Here is a 14,256-nt window from a genome sequence, read left to right on the forward strand (position 1 = left end):
AAAGAATGCCACTGTCCTGGAGTGGACAGGCTGAGGAGCCCAAGCACTACCTACTGTGCTGGCACCGCCACCTTGAAAATCAGACTTTGACATCATTTCCAATGACTATTTCATTAATCAAGATGGTCTGCTGCACCTCCAGCTCTGATCAACTGGAACCGGATGTCAATGAGGTCCTGTTTTCTTGTATGACCCAACTCTGCTTAGCTCTGTCAGAGACAAGGAAAGCTTTGTCCTCCTCAATGTTCTCATCCTCCTTCATAGAAGACAAGAGTTTTCCCTCAGATCCTCAGTATCCAGCACCACCTCATTGACAGCTCCAACTGTACAGAACACACCACGCCAGGATGATATGGCACACTCTGTCCGGATTTTCCTGGAGGGCAGCAGCAGCTTCAGCAGCTTCCCAATTGTGAATTCTGTAAAATGGCAATACAGTTTTGGTCAGCACAATGTGTGTACAGTCAATGGTATGTTCACAAATCCTATCGCCTGGTCCAAAGCACTGACCTCATCATGGGGGAAGCAAATGAACTGGCATGACCTTGCACAGATGGCCACGGTCACTGTCTTTATGGGCACGACTGAGAGATCGCAGGTCATATGTGGCTCACTGTGTCTCACACCTGCACACAACATGGATGCTGGGGAAAATATAAGCACTACCCCTATGCAGTTAGGTGATAGTGTGGGGGAAAAGAAAGAAAAAGGAAGAAATTTAAAAAAAGAAAAATTACAGTCACATAGAAGTTTGAAGCAGCTGTCGCCTTCACAGTCTCTGGGAGAAGATGTCCGCCCAGTCCTGCAGCCTTACGTCCTGCTCCAGAGTCGGGCATAGTTCCATCAGAGGACGTGTAATGCCCATGTCAACACTAAGGCTCACTCATCCCCAGCAATTGGAATCAGAGCTGAAGAACTCTGGGCCTCCTATAGACCCCACGCAACCTGAGGGCCCCAGCAGCCAAGACCTTTCCTTGAGCTGGCAGCTCCTTGGTCTCCATGTTGGCTTTCTGCTGCTTTTGGGATCGTCATCATCATGGGTGCTTCTGTATCTGCCTTCAACTTCTTAGGAAGGCAACCAGATTAATCAACAACCCACCAGCAGCTGGACACAGATCACTCAGTGGAAATGACCTACATTGGAAACAGAGAGCACGAGAGTGGGTTTTAGATCTCAGAAGAGTCATCAGTGCCCACACCATAAGACATGCTGTTCCCCAATAAATAAGGACATGTCTCCAACATCCACTCACCTTCAGCCTCAGCATGTGCCCCAACCTGGTGGAGGTGCTACTCTGGCTGAGTGACCAGCACATTACATCAAAAGGAACCAAAGCAGAAATTCCTGGAAAAGCTCACCTCCCAGGTCTGGCAGCATCTGTGGAGAGAAATCAGAGCTAATATTTCAGGTCCAGTGACTTTTCGACAAAACCGGGCTTTCCATCAAAAGGTAGTACCTGCTGCATGCTAACTCCTTTCCCATCCCAAACCCATATTAATCATTAACTTCTGATTGTAATTTTTCCCCATTGATATTTTTCTTTTTTTTAATTTCTTCCGTTTTCTTTCTTTACCCCCACACTATCACCTAACTGCATAGGGGTAGTGCTTATATTTTCCCCAGGATCCATGTTGTGTGTGTGCAGGTGTGAGACACAGTGAAAGACGACAGGTGTACAAATCCTTATTCAAATTTCCACCACCAGGAAGAAAGGAAACACCCAAGTGGCCAGTGACAAGCAGTGCCCTTCACATCAAAGGGCAATGCTGTGTGATCAAAACATGAAGGGGAGGGCAGGGACTAAATCAGAATGGAGTTGGAGGGGGAACTAAAACACTCCACTCCGTGTGGTGTACACCTCTCCCCGAACAGCTCAAGGGTGTTGGTGGACCTGCGTGCTCCTTCTGCAGAGACACCTGGGCTCTAATGTAACCACGGAAGAGGGTCAAGCAGTCGGCCCTAACGACCCCCTCCATGGCCCGCAGCCTGTACCTGTTTATGGTCAGTTTGGCCAGGCCCAGGAGTAAACCCAGAGGAGAACCTCTGACCTACCCTCCCCCCTCCGCACTGATTGCCCAAAGATCAGGAGCATGGGACTGATGTGCAGCCAAGTGCAGAGGAGAAGGTTCTCTAGTAAACTAAAAAGGGAGTGCAAGTGCCCACACCCAATGCATACATGGTCCATGGACTCCACACCACCACAGAACAAGCAGTTGGGCTGGGAGTCTGTGAACTACCGCAATCTGCGGTTGCAAGGGACTGCTGCGTGCAGCACCCTCCATCCCAGAGCCCTGAGTGAAAGGGGGAGGACTCCCATGTAGAGAGCCAGCCACTGGGATCCCCACCACCCAGTGGCAAATGGACAGGGCAAGGCATGTCTGGGCTGTGGATGAGGGAAAAGAGGTGTAACTTCTGATTGCATTCAGTTCAGACCAGTGTTAAATTACAGATGATGAGGTGAAGTTGTATGGCTTCCATAGCACACTCAGGAATTGCACAAATAATATTTGGCTTCTGCCATCATTGGCCTTTTCTAACATTATTGCAACTAACTTCAGAACTATTGAAATGTCAACATTCAATTTGCAATCACCAATTGCATGGTGCAGTCACTCTTACCTCATCTCTGGGTTTCAGTTCATTTGTCCACGTTTGAACCAGGGCTGTAATGAGATCAGGAACTGAATGGCCCTGGCAGAATCCAAACTGGATGTCGGTGCACAGAATATTGCAAAGCAAATGCATCTGCACCAGGCAGATTGATGACGGCAAGGTTTAGTATGTTTTTCCCTCATGATGGTTCCTTCACCATGTGCTACTACAGACCAACTATTATATCCTTTAGGACTTGACCAACTCAGTTGGTAAAGCTGCTGTTGAGCTATTTTGGTGATGGAATCCTCTTTGGCCATTATCCAACCACTCACCGCCCCCATGCATCTTCACATGCATAACAAATGAGCGATGATAGGATTCTAAATGAAACATAGCAGCAGTTTGCAAATGGCTGCTTCGTGTATTCGTTGCTACATTATTGTGGTGTTCAATAAGTTCAATACTTCAGTAAGTATTATGGTGTTCAATGCCCACCCTGGACTTTGTCCCAGTCATTTTCTCGCAGCACTTCACATCTAGAAAATGGAACGTGATGGGTAGGCACACCATTCATGGAGGACTGACAATAGTGTGCTCTACCTGGTCACCAGGTAGCTCCTCAGAATCTCCATTAACCTCACACTAGCCTGACAGTGCTTTTCCAACATATGGAGTCTCATCACATTCAATTTTGCCTACAACTGTCCTTTCTGGCTCCTGAACTCAAAACGTGCACCATAATGATACACTCTGCTCCTCTACACTCCCCCAATGGAAGCCATGGTAGTGGTCACAGACTAATTTTCTCAATCCTTAGCTATCAGGTCCTCCCCTGCTTTTATGCCTACACCGACACACTCTGCAAATGACTCTCATTTTCCCGGCCTATAATCTTGTACCTTTTTTAACAATAGTTCCCTCTGTTGTCCTTATAGGCCCTCTTTGACCCTCCCGAATAATTGATGGATGCACTCTCAGGACCATAATTGCTTCAGACCTCTGACCAACCTCAGCGATCAGCCCCTTTGCATGCCTGAGCAGACCCTGACTGTTGTGTTTGCAGCTGACAACTAATGGTACACAATCTCCCTGCAACTTGTGATAGCCCTGGAGTACTGACCAATACTCACTCCCGTGACTCCCTGATCCTGAGTGTGCCAAGCAAGTGATTGATGATGACCTAGCCATTAATCTTGTGCAAACTGTGACCTCGAATGACGGCACCAGCACCACTTGACAGATAGGTTGGGAGTGTTTTGGTGATGGAGGTTCCAGTTTTAAGGGGAACTGACAGGCATCTATGGCAGTAAACAAAACTTTTGAATGGTACGTTGCTTCCCTGTGCCATGTTCAGAGATGTCTCAGAGCCTGTTCCATCATTAAAATTGATCATGGGTGGTTATCCATCTCAAAATCATGTTCCCATTCTCTCCCCATTTCCCTTGATACCTTTAACTCCTTGAATTCCAAGTATTTCTTTTATAAATATGTTTTTGGTTTGGTCACCAAAGCCAATTCATCTCAGTCTGAAATCCATGCAGCACATTCTGAGAGCAATGCCCTTTATGCTGATCTCTTCCTGTCAGGGGAGACACCAGTCCTGCATTCAGTCTATTGAACCCTGTCAGGATTTTATACATTTCAATGACATCCCCTCTCATTTTAAATTCCAGTCAATATACCCCCAGTGGATCAAATCTCATTTTAAATGTCAAACCTAACATTCCAGGAAGCAATTTGTTGAACTTCTGCTGTACTCCCTCTATGGTAAGTATATTTTACTTCGGTAAGTTGACCAAAACATCTCACCACAGCCTGTATAGCTACTATAAGACCTTCTTGCTGCTGTATTCAAACCCTCTTGTCATGAAGGCCACATACTATTTTTCATACTATTAACTGCTGGATGTACCTCCATGTTTGCTTTCAATGGACAGTGTACAAGAACATCCAAGTCCCTTTACTTATCAACTTTTCCCAATCTATCACTACTTAAACAATAGTTTGCCACTCTGTTTTTTCCCATTGAAGTGGACAACTTCACATTTATCCAAGTTATTCACATTTTATATCAATTTTGTGAATACTCTATTAACATATGCAGTGGTTTTGATGAGCAAGATCCATCAAGTCAGTTTTGCTTTAAACATAAAAGTATCTCTCAGAATACTATTTACACAGAATGTCGGTGCATGTTCAGAGTCAGTGACTCCAAATCTCTCAGTATATATACAGTTCTACAGTTCGTAAACGCATGATAACTGAGTATTCTAATGATTTTGATAGGTTCTATTGGAAAAAGTCACTTAGTGTGTGTCAGATTTTCATGACATGTGAAATGAAGCGAGACAGAGTCCGGACAAGTTTTGGAACTTGTCCCTCACAAACAGCTTTTGCTTTCAAATGTTGACTTCCTGTAAGTTGAATGCATTCTTGCTTAAAGACCAGCTATAACGATGGAAGTCACACACTGGAATTACTCTTAACCATTCAAAGTATGTCACTGAACTGGTACATGATTTGAGAGCAACGTTCCCTCTAAGTATCTTTTGCTGCTGTGCAGACCTCTGGTAGTGGCTTCTGAATGCGGAAGCCAATGCACTGGAGATTTTAGAGGTGCAGCTTAGAGGTAACACTGCTTGAGTCTTGCCAGAGCCAGTGGGTGTCAACATGAGTACTTTTTCATTCATTTTCAGAAGGCTATTGTTTCATGAGATGTATATGCCACTGGCAATGCAGCATACTTTGCCCATCTATAATTGACCTGAACCTGTGTGACTTACGAAACTATTTTAAAGGGTACCAGTACCACCACATTAACACTGTACCACCATTTCAACTAATTCAGGATGCTATTTTTTTCAATGAGAACTCCTAAAAATAAATGATCCAAATCATTGCTTTTTTTTTGAAAAGCATTTTTTGTCCAAGTAAAAAATATCTTTTTACACTTAGCTGATTTCCATTTTTATCGTTAATTTCTGTGACAATGCATAACATTTTGTGTCTAAGCAAGTAAGCTGCAGTAGCTATTCACTTCACAGTTAATCATTCACCATCTACAGAGTTATTAAAACCATTTTTCCATGTGATTAATGTCTTTAGCAGCATATAAAAGCTAGCTGACTGCTTTGCTTCCCATTGTTACCCAAAGATTTCAAATAAATTATGGATGATACATGTCCTGAACGAGGTGTGAAAAGGGAACATGGTGTTTCATGTAGCTGTGAATTATACTGAACTGATGTCTATTAAAGCATCTACACATCTAAATTTTACAACACTGGTACTTCTCAACTCATAAGCCTTGTGATTTCCATTGCTCCTGTTCATCATTCTTCTGTATTTTTTTTTATTCATTCACAGGAAGAAGGAATCACTGGCTAGGCAGCATTTATTGCCCATCCTTAATTGCCCAGAGGGCAGTTAAGAGTCAACTGCAATGCTGTGGATCTGGAGTTACATGAAGGTTAGATCGGGTAAGGACAGCAGTTTCCTTCCTGACAGGGCATTAGCGAACTAGATGGGTTTTTCCAACAATCAACATTGGTCATCATTAGACTCTTAATTTCAGATTCTGGATTAGTGGTGCTGGAAGAGCACAGCAGTTCAGGCAGCATCCAAGGAGCAGCGAAATCGACGTTTCGGGCAAAAGCCCTTCATCAGGAATAAAGGCAGTGAGCTTGAAGTGTGGAGAGATAAGCTAGAGGAGGGTGGGGGTGGGGAGAAAGTAACATAGAGTATAATGGGTGAGTGGGGGAGGGGATGAAGGTGATAGGTCAGGGAGGAGAGGGTGGAGTGGATAGGTGGAAAAGGAGATAGGCAGATAGGACAAGTCCGGACAAGTCATGGGGCAGAACATCTGCCATGGCAGGATTCGAACTTGGGTCCCGAGATCATTATCTGGGTCTCTAGGTTAACAGTCCAGCGATAATGTGTCAAGGTATTTTCACATCAGTGCACTGTTGTACGGCACAGTTGACCACTACATTTTCCTCAATATTTCCACAGCAAGATTGAGACAAATGAGAGATACTTTAGACAGAAAGGATCAATGTGTAGATTGTATCACATCCTGTAAAAACATTTTTAAAAATTTTGGAATGTGGACTAAAATAGTAGAAAGGTGTGATCAGACTCCACTTGATGAAGCAGCAGTACTCCAAAAGGTTGTGACTTCAAATAAACCTGTTGGACTATAACCTGATGTCATGTGACTTCTGACATTGTCCATCCCAGTCTAACACCAGCAACATTCACATCATAAAATAATAGAAGAACTGGTTTAAAATACACTGCGGAATGAGTCACTGAACTTGTAAAAACAAGTTGTTGGAACTCGCATGAGTTGTTTTTACACTGTTACATTGTTCAAACAGTGGAGGAGGATATCTGAGAAGCCGCAGCACCAAGGGAATGTGCAGAGCAAGCTTCGCCTGGAGACAGAGACTGATTGGTTCATGTTATCAGGGCCTATTGTGGAGCTCAGAAGTCATTAGCATGTCTCCTGGACAAGTGAACAGAATATGTGCGAACATTACAATCCTGACCACAACAGAGAAGGGGTCTCTTTCTCAATCTCCTTCTTTCCCTGCAGTGAAGTAGCTGAAACCTGGAATATAGCAAGCTATTGTCTACCAGCATTGTGTCTAAAAGACTAATGAATTAGTATGTCAATAAAATTATGTCCACAGTAAAAAAAAACTGAAAAAAAGTCTTTGAAAGACCATTATCAACAATCTGGGTAATTACCATCGACCAGAAACTGGCTCAACCCGTGAATAAATAAAATAAATGCTGCGGCTACAAGACAAGACCAGGAAATCTGTAGTGAGTAACTCACAGTCTGCCACATCCTATCAAACTTTTTCAAAGTTCAATTTAGGATTCTTTTTGCATGAGGACATGGGCTGCTTCAATATCCCAGGAGCCATCAATGATGCTGAAAATTGTGCAATCACCAGTGAACATTCCTACTCTGGCCTTAAGATGGAAGGATGGTCATTGTTGATGCAGCTGAAAATGGTGGAGAGGAGGGCACATTTTTTAGCAGAGTGAGATCAGTGAATGGTAAGATACAGATAGTTTTTGCTTTTCCTCATTCTTATTTACTCCTTCAACGTTCAATATTTGGCTGCCATGTTAGTGCAGTAGACCGAACTGTCAGTGAGTAACTGGCAAACTATTCTACGAGTAGGAACTAGTTGGGGCACTCAAAATATGGCAAGATGACTCAGCTGAGTGGAGTGTTCAAACTGTCGAATATGAGAAGTTATGGGAGCAGCATGTGCCCAAGAGGAACATGTCTATCAGAAGGTTCTCCAGCTAGAGTCACTGTTATGCAGCTGTGAGACGTTGAATACAGAGATAGCATGTTTAGTGAAGTGGTCACAACACAGCAGAGGGGTGTATAGACAGAAAAGGAATGAGTGCAGGGTCTGTTTCTGTGCTGTACATCTCTATGACTCTATGACAGCCAAACAATCCAAGAGTACCAGACAGGTACTACAGAAGTTCCATGAGATGATTTCATTAGAAAATCAGTTTATTTTTGCAGGTGAGACAAAGGATCTTCAGAGTAGCGGAGTCAGAGCCTATTCAGTAACATCATGAGTCACTCAGCTGTACAGAAGGAAGAGAGTAGAAGAGCAATAATGATGAGATTATTTAGTTAGGGGAACTGATACTTGTACCTGCGACTGTAAACATGACTGCTGCATTGTATATTGCATCCCTGATACCAAGGTCAAGGTTGTCAAAAATCAGTGGCAGGACATTCTTCTAGGGGAGGGTGAACATCCAGAGGTAATTCCCCCATGTTGATACTAATGACTTATGGAGGAAGGGGCATGAGGTCCTAAAGTAGATTTTAGTTAATAAGGATGGAGATTGAAAAGCAGGATCTCCAAAATAGCAATATCAGGATTATCCCTTGTGTCAATTGCTAATGAGCATTGGAAAAAGGAAAAAAAAAAATCAATTGAATATGTGGCTGGTAAGTAGGCATTAGAGAGCAGCATATGATTTCTGAGTGGCTAGTAACAGATATAGGGCAGCCAGGAATTGTGCAAGGTGGCATCTCAGTAGCAAGACTACAAACAACCTCACAGGGAAATGTGCTACTGCTTTTGTAGAGTATTGAAACAAGATTAGTAGGTGACAGGGAACTTAAGTAGGAGTTCAGATTCAAGGGAAGCAAAACTGGTGGAAGGAAATATAAGTGTAGTAACCAAAATAGTAGACAGGTAACAATGGCAATTAGCAGTAAGAGCAATAGGGAGAATAATGTGTAAAAGGCTGAAGTAAAGATATTGCATTTGCAAAAATACACTAATGATTTGAATGCAAAAGTTGAGGTAATGGGTATGATTTAATTGTGATTACAGAGACATGGCTACAAGGTGACCAAAATTAGAAACTGAACAAATCTGAGATTTTTTGTTTGAATCGCACCAGAAAGATGACGTTGCAAAGTCTCAAAGATTCATCAATGTCCTTCCAAAAATACAGCCTGGTGAACCTTTCATTTTAAGCTTATGAGTGACTCGAGTAAAATAAGAAGCTTTATTATCTCAGCATAATAAAATATCTTAATCATCAACTGAACTTATTTATACGGAACTTTAATATATCTCTTGCAAATACTACTATCAGTTCAGCTGCTCCAGAATTGCCTTACAAATTTTGTGGAATCAAGAATAGTTTGATCTTTTTTTGTCTGGGACTCTATTCTGCCTGACGTACAACAGTATCACACAAAATGAAATAATAATATGCCTTGAGCATCAAAATGGATAGCTGTATCTTTTGCACAAGTACATTTTTCAACTCTCCAAGATGAAGCTGTCTTTGGTCAGGTGGCCAGCAGGAGAATTGGTTTCAAGACTAGTTAAGAGCTATCATCAAGCATGTTGGGAACTTCGGTGAAGCTAGTTTAAGTTCTGACCTAGGTTAAAGCTGCAACCAGGATATGTTGGGGATTTGTTCTGGAAGCTGTAGTCAGAAGTTTCCTGTGTTGAACAAGGAAGGAAGGTGTCATAGTGGTCTGCTTTACATACTGGCACCACTGTGACCCTTACATGGAGCATAGAATGTAACTGTTCACAACTTGGTATAAACCAGTAAAGAGAGACAAAGAGCCACAAGTAAAATCTACACTTGGAGCAAATTTTTTGCCATTTCCCTCAAATTGGGGTGATACTTGTTTCAAGCCAAACTTATAGAGTTAAGGCTAGAGTTAGAGTTAAATGTGAATTAAGTTTAAAATAAAGTTCAGTTAACTGAAGTGAGTTAAACTTGAAGTTTAGTTAGATGAAGTAAGAAGTAAATGTTGCAATGTAAGTTTTATTTTGAGTATTGACACTTAAATAGTTAAATAAAGAAGGGTTTTTGTAATTAAATTCTGCATCAATTCCATGCCATTTGACTGACATAGAAGGGAAGAACACTTGGGGGAAGGTTGAAGTACTCTTTTGGGTTTCAGCTCCAAAATGTTTAAAAGCAGTTTTTTAAAGAGCCTGATAAAAATGAAAAAGAATACAGGACAATTTGGATGATTTCAGGCTAAACTAAAGTATCCCTATAGATGCAGGGTCGAGATGGTTTAAGTATGTTGATGCGTAATTTATCTGTTTTATGGTGTTGGTAACTATCAATTTGGTTTTCAAATCTTTGTCTATGGCAAACATAGAGTGTCTAATAGCAGACACAACCCCAACTTACATGATGGTGTATGTATTATATATAGAGGTAATATGTTGAAAATACATGCAACACTGAATTCCAGTGACCAGATTTATTTTTCAGCTGTAATTGATTGTGCAGCTTATCTGTTAAAACATCAATGGTGTTCATAGTGGTTTTGCACAGTACATACACCATCATGTAAGTTGGGGTTGTGTCTGCTATTAGACACTCTGTGCAAAACCTCTATGAACACCATTGATGTTTTAACAGATAAGCTGCACAGTCAATTACAGCTGAAAAGTAAGCCTGGTCACTGGAATTCAGTGTTGTATGTATTTTCACAATATTACCTCTGTCAATCCAGCAGAATTGCCTCTTAGTTATGTTGGCTACACAGATTGTGTAGGTCAGCTAAGCTATGTAAAGGATGAAATCTACTTCAGTCACTTGTGCAGACTCTTCATTAAAGTTCAAACTCTTTTCAGACTTCAAAATAATGGGAAAGGAATTCCAATTCATCCAATTAGTATTTTACTAATTTAAGAACATTCAACCCTCACCTCAGAAGGATTTGACAATTCTCCATTTTGCCACACTGTAATAAAGGCCTCCATTTCTGAATCGAGAGTGTGGTCCTGGAAAAGCACAGCAGCTCAGGCAGCATCCGAGGAGCAGGAGAATTGACGTTTCAGGCATAAGCCATTCATCAGGAATCTCGACTTTGATCTCCAACATCTGCAGTCCTTACTTTCTCCTCCTCCATTTCTGAACGCCTATTTAACTGTTAGAACCATAAAAATGATACAGCACAGTAGAGGACCATTTAGCCCATCTTGTCTATGTCAACTCCGATACATCCAAATGCCTTTTCTAATCTCATCTTTCTAAATATCACCCATAGTCCTGCTGCTTAAAGCACTTAAGGTACTGATCCAAATACTTCTTAAGAGTTTATGGTCTCTGCTTCCACCACAAATACAGGCAGCGAATTCCAGATGCACACCACCCTCTTCGTAAAAACAGATTTTTCTCAAGTCCCCTTTAATCCTTCTGCTTTTAGCTTGAATGTATGACTCCTGGCCTTTGAACTCTCTGCCAAGTGAAATAGGTTCCTCCTGTCTACTCTAATGCTGAGAATTTTGTGTCTCACAATAATGTTACCTCTCAGCTTTCTGTTCCAAGGAAAACAATCCCACCCTCTCCAATTTCTCCTCGTAGCTTCAATTCTCCAACCCTGGCAACATTCTAGTAAATATTAATTGCACACTCTCCAGAGTAAACTGTAATATGGTGACTAGAACTGCACACAATACTCCAGTTGTGGCCTCGTCAGTTTCAATTCAATTTTATATCCTTAATTTTGTATTCTATACCTCTCCAAATGAAAAACGCCATTCCATATGCCTTCTTTATAACCTTCTCTACCTGTACTTCTATTTTTAAGGATTTTTGAACTTGCATGCCAAGATCTCTCACTTTATCAGCTCCTCTCAGTTTATTCCCATTTATTGTATATTTCCTTTTACTGCTTGACCTCCCTAAATCCATTACCTCAGACTTGACAGAGTTGAACTCCATCTGCCACTTTCCTACCCACTCCACTAACCCATCAGTATAATTTTGGAGCTTACATCTATCCTCTATTATATCCAGTATATAGCCAATTTTTATGTCATCTGCTAACTTTCCAAATATGGTACCCATAGTCACATCAAGAATTATGTAATCTAAAGTGATAAAAGTAAAATAGCTTTCAGCTTTTTTAAATTCAAGAAGAAAACTCAAAGCACTTGGCTGTTTTTCAACAGCAGTTCTACATGCAACACCCTGTTGTGTATTGACCAAGATAACTGTGGATTAAGAAAATATATTTGGTCTCAAAGCACTTCACATGTGCAGATAAGATAATGTTGTGGCTATGTTATTGGAAATGAATTGGTCATGGCAGTTTGCAAATTATTTTTTAAGATTAGATTCTCTACAGTGTGGAAACAGGCCCTTTGGCCCAACAAGTCCACACCGACCCTCCAAAGAGTAACCCACCCAGACCCATTTCCCTCTGACTAATGCACCTAACACTATGAGCAATTTAGCATGGCCAATTCATCTAACCTGTACAGCTATTGGACTGTGGGAGGAAACCAGAGCACCCAGAGGAAACCCACGCAGACATGGGGAGAATGTGCAAACTCCACACAGACAGTTACCCAAGGCTGGAGTTGAACCTCAGTCCCTGGCACTGTGAGGCACTGTGCCACCCTGTTGAAAACAGACTTTTTGTCAGTCAGTGCACTGTTAGGTTCTTTTCCGGAGGTTTCACATTCAAAGGTATGCGAACTTGTGTCAAAGTGAGGCCATAAGCATAGTTTCAATTATAAGTGGAAATAAAAAGCTTGTATATTAAAAATGACCATGAATTCCAATTGCAGGCAGCTCATTATATTCTTTCAGGAGTGGAAACCTGCTGTCTTACTGCCCTTAATGGGGCAGCTGTTGTGCTCCCATGATTCTGATTTTCCCTCTGAAATGTATTAAAATACCATAAAGAATACCACATTGGTGGATGTGGGTACAATTATAACATTTAAACGACATTTGAATAGATAACATGAATAGGAAAGTTTTGGTGGGATATGGGCCTGGAGCAGGCAAGTGGGATTAGCTTAGTTTGGGATTATGTTTGGCATGAACTGGTTGGACCAAAGGGTCTGTTTCCGTGCTGTATGGCTCCATGACTCTATGAGAGAGAGAGGAAGTTGTCCACTCTTTATCAACTTTTTTGCTTCTGACCTGTGTACCTTTGAAAACAGGTTTTTAGACATAAAGGCTGATTTGTTATATCATTCTCTCCTTCTAACTGACCAATGAACCATAAATGACCAATGCTCGTGGATTCTAGATGCATTGTTTCAACTTGATTAAGTGTTTGGCTAGGAGGGTTCCTCACACAGCCAGAGTCTAATGTCTGATGTGATTATTACAATTATTTTGTTCCACACTCAGATTTTGTTTCGATGTTTTGCAAATAGATCATGAGAAGTGACTCATTCCTCTTAGGCCAATACCTTTGTTGAGTTCCTGCAGACAAGCTGACTCAATTTGAATAACTTTGGAATGTGTAAGTTACAGTGACATCAATGATCAGCAACCTTAGATATTGCTATGCAAGTCCATGCAATGCTTTCAGTATTTTTTAAAATTCAGGCAGTGGTTTTTAGCCAGTAAAAATATAGAATAATTTTTACTATAAAGGTTGGCTTTAAATTGCTAATGTAATTCAAAGGGACATGGATCTATGAAACAACAAATAAGATTTGATTATGTAAGTTGTGACTCAATTGGTAGTGTTCTCACATCTGAGTCACAGTGTTGAAGGTACAATCCCTCTCCAGGTCTAACACTTTAGAACTCTGGGCGCACTGTGTTACTGGAGGCGCTGATCATTTATGCAATTTTGAAATGAATCTCAATCAGCCTCCACAGTGGGCATGAAAATCCCTTAGCACTATTGTGGAGAGTAGCAGAAGAGTTATCCCAATTTCCTGCCTAATATTGAATCCTCATTCAATATCAGAAAAAAACAGATCAACTGTGCAGTAGCCTTGTCTTCAGCCATTACAGTGAAGGCTATGGATTTTACTTCTTCTATAGTCTCTTGCCTGCTGGTTGTCTTTTCACAAATTTTGGATTCTTTTAGTTTCTTAGGGGATTAAGTGTCAACACTTGCACTCTGAGAAGTTGCGCTCTCTTAATTGGCTGTTACTGTTGCGAGTCCTTACATCCATGGTTTATCCTTAATTTAGAATAAGTCTCTCCCACTTTCTGTAATCCTACAAACTCTCCATTGAAACAGACACATCTTTTATACTGAATAAAGCACTTTAGTACAGTGTTTCTCTTGAGTCCCCATTAAATGTTTTTCTCTGTGTGTTCTGTCGTTCTCTGCTTGTGTCAGAGATGCATCATTATTTATA

General features: G+C 41.3%; 1 pseudogene; it reads right to left on the reverse strand.

The window, feature by feature from the left end:
- Positions 1-258: 258 nt before the first annotated feature.
- LOC148149750 (uncharacterized) overlaps positions 259-14,256 on the reverse strand; it is a 194,816-nt pseudogene continuing 180,818 nt past the window's right edge.

Source organism: Chiloscyllium plagiosum, unplaced genomic scaffold (genome assembly GCF_037043375.1).
Source record: "Chiloscyllium plagiosum isolate Xiang-an unplaced genomic scaffold, Cpla_swu_hap1 HiC_scaffold_6, whole genome shotgun sequence".
Lineage (NCBI taxonomy): Eukaryota > Metazoa > Chordata > Chondrichthyes > Orectolobiformes > Hemiscylliidae > Chiloscyllium > Chiloscyllium plagiosum.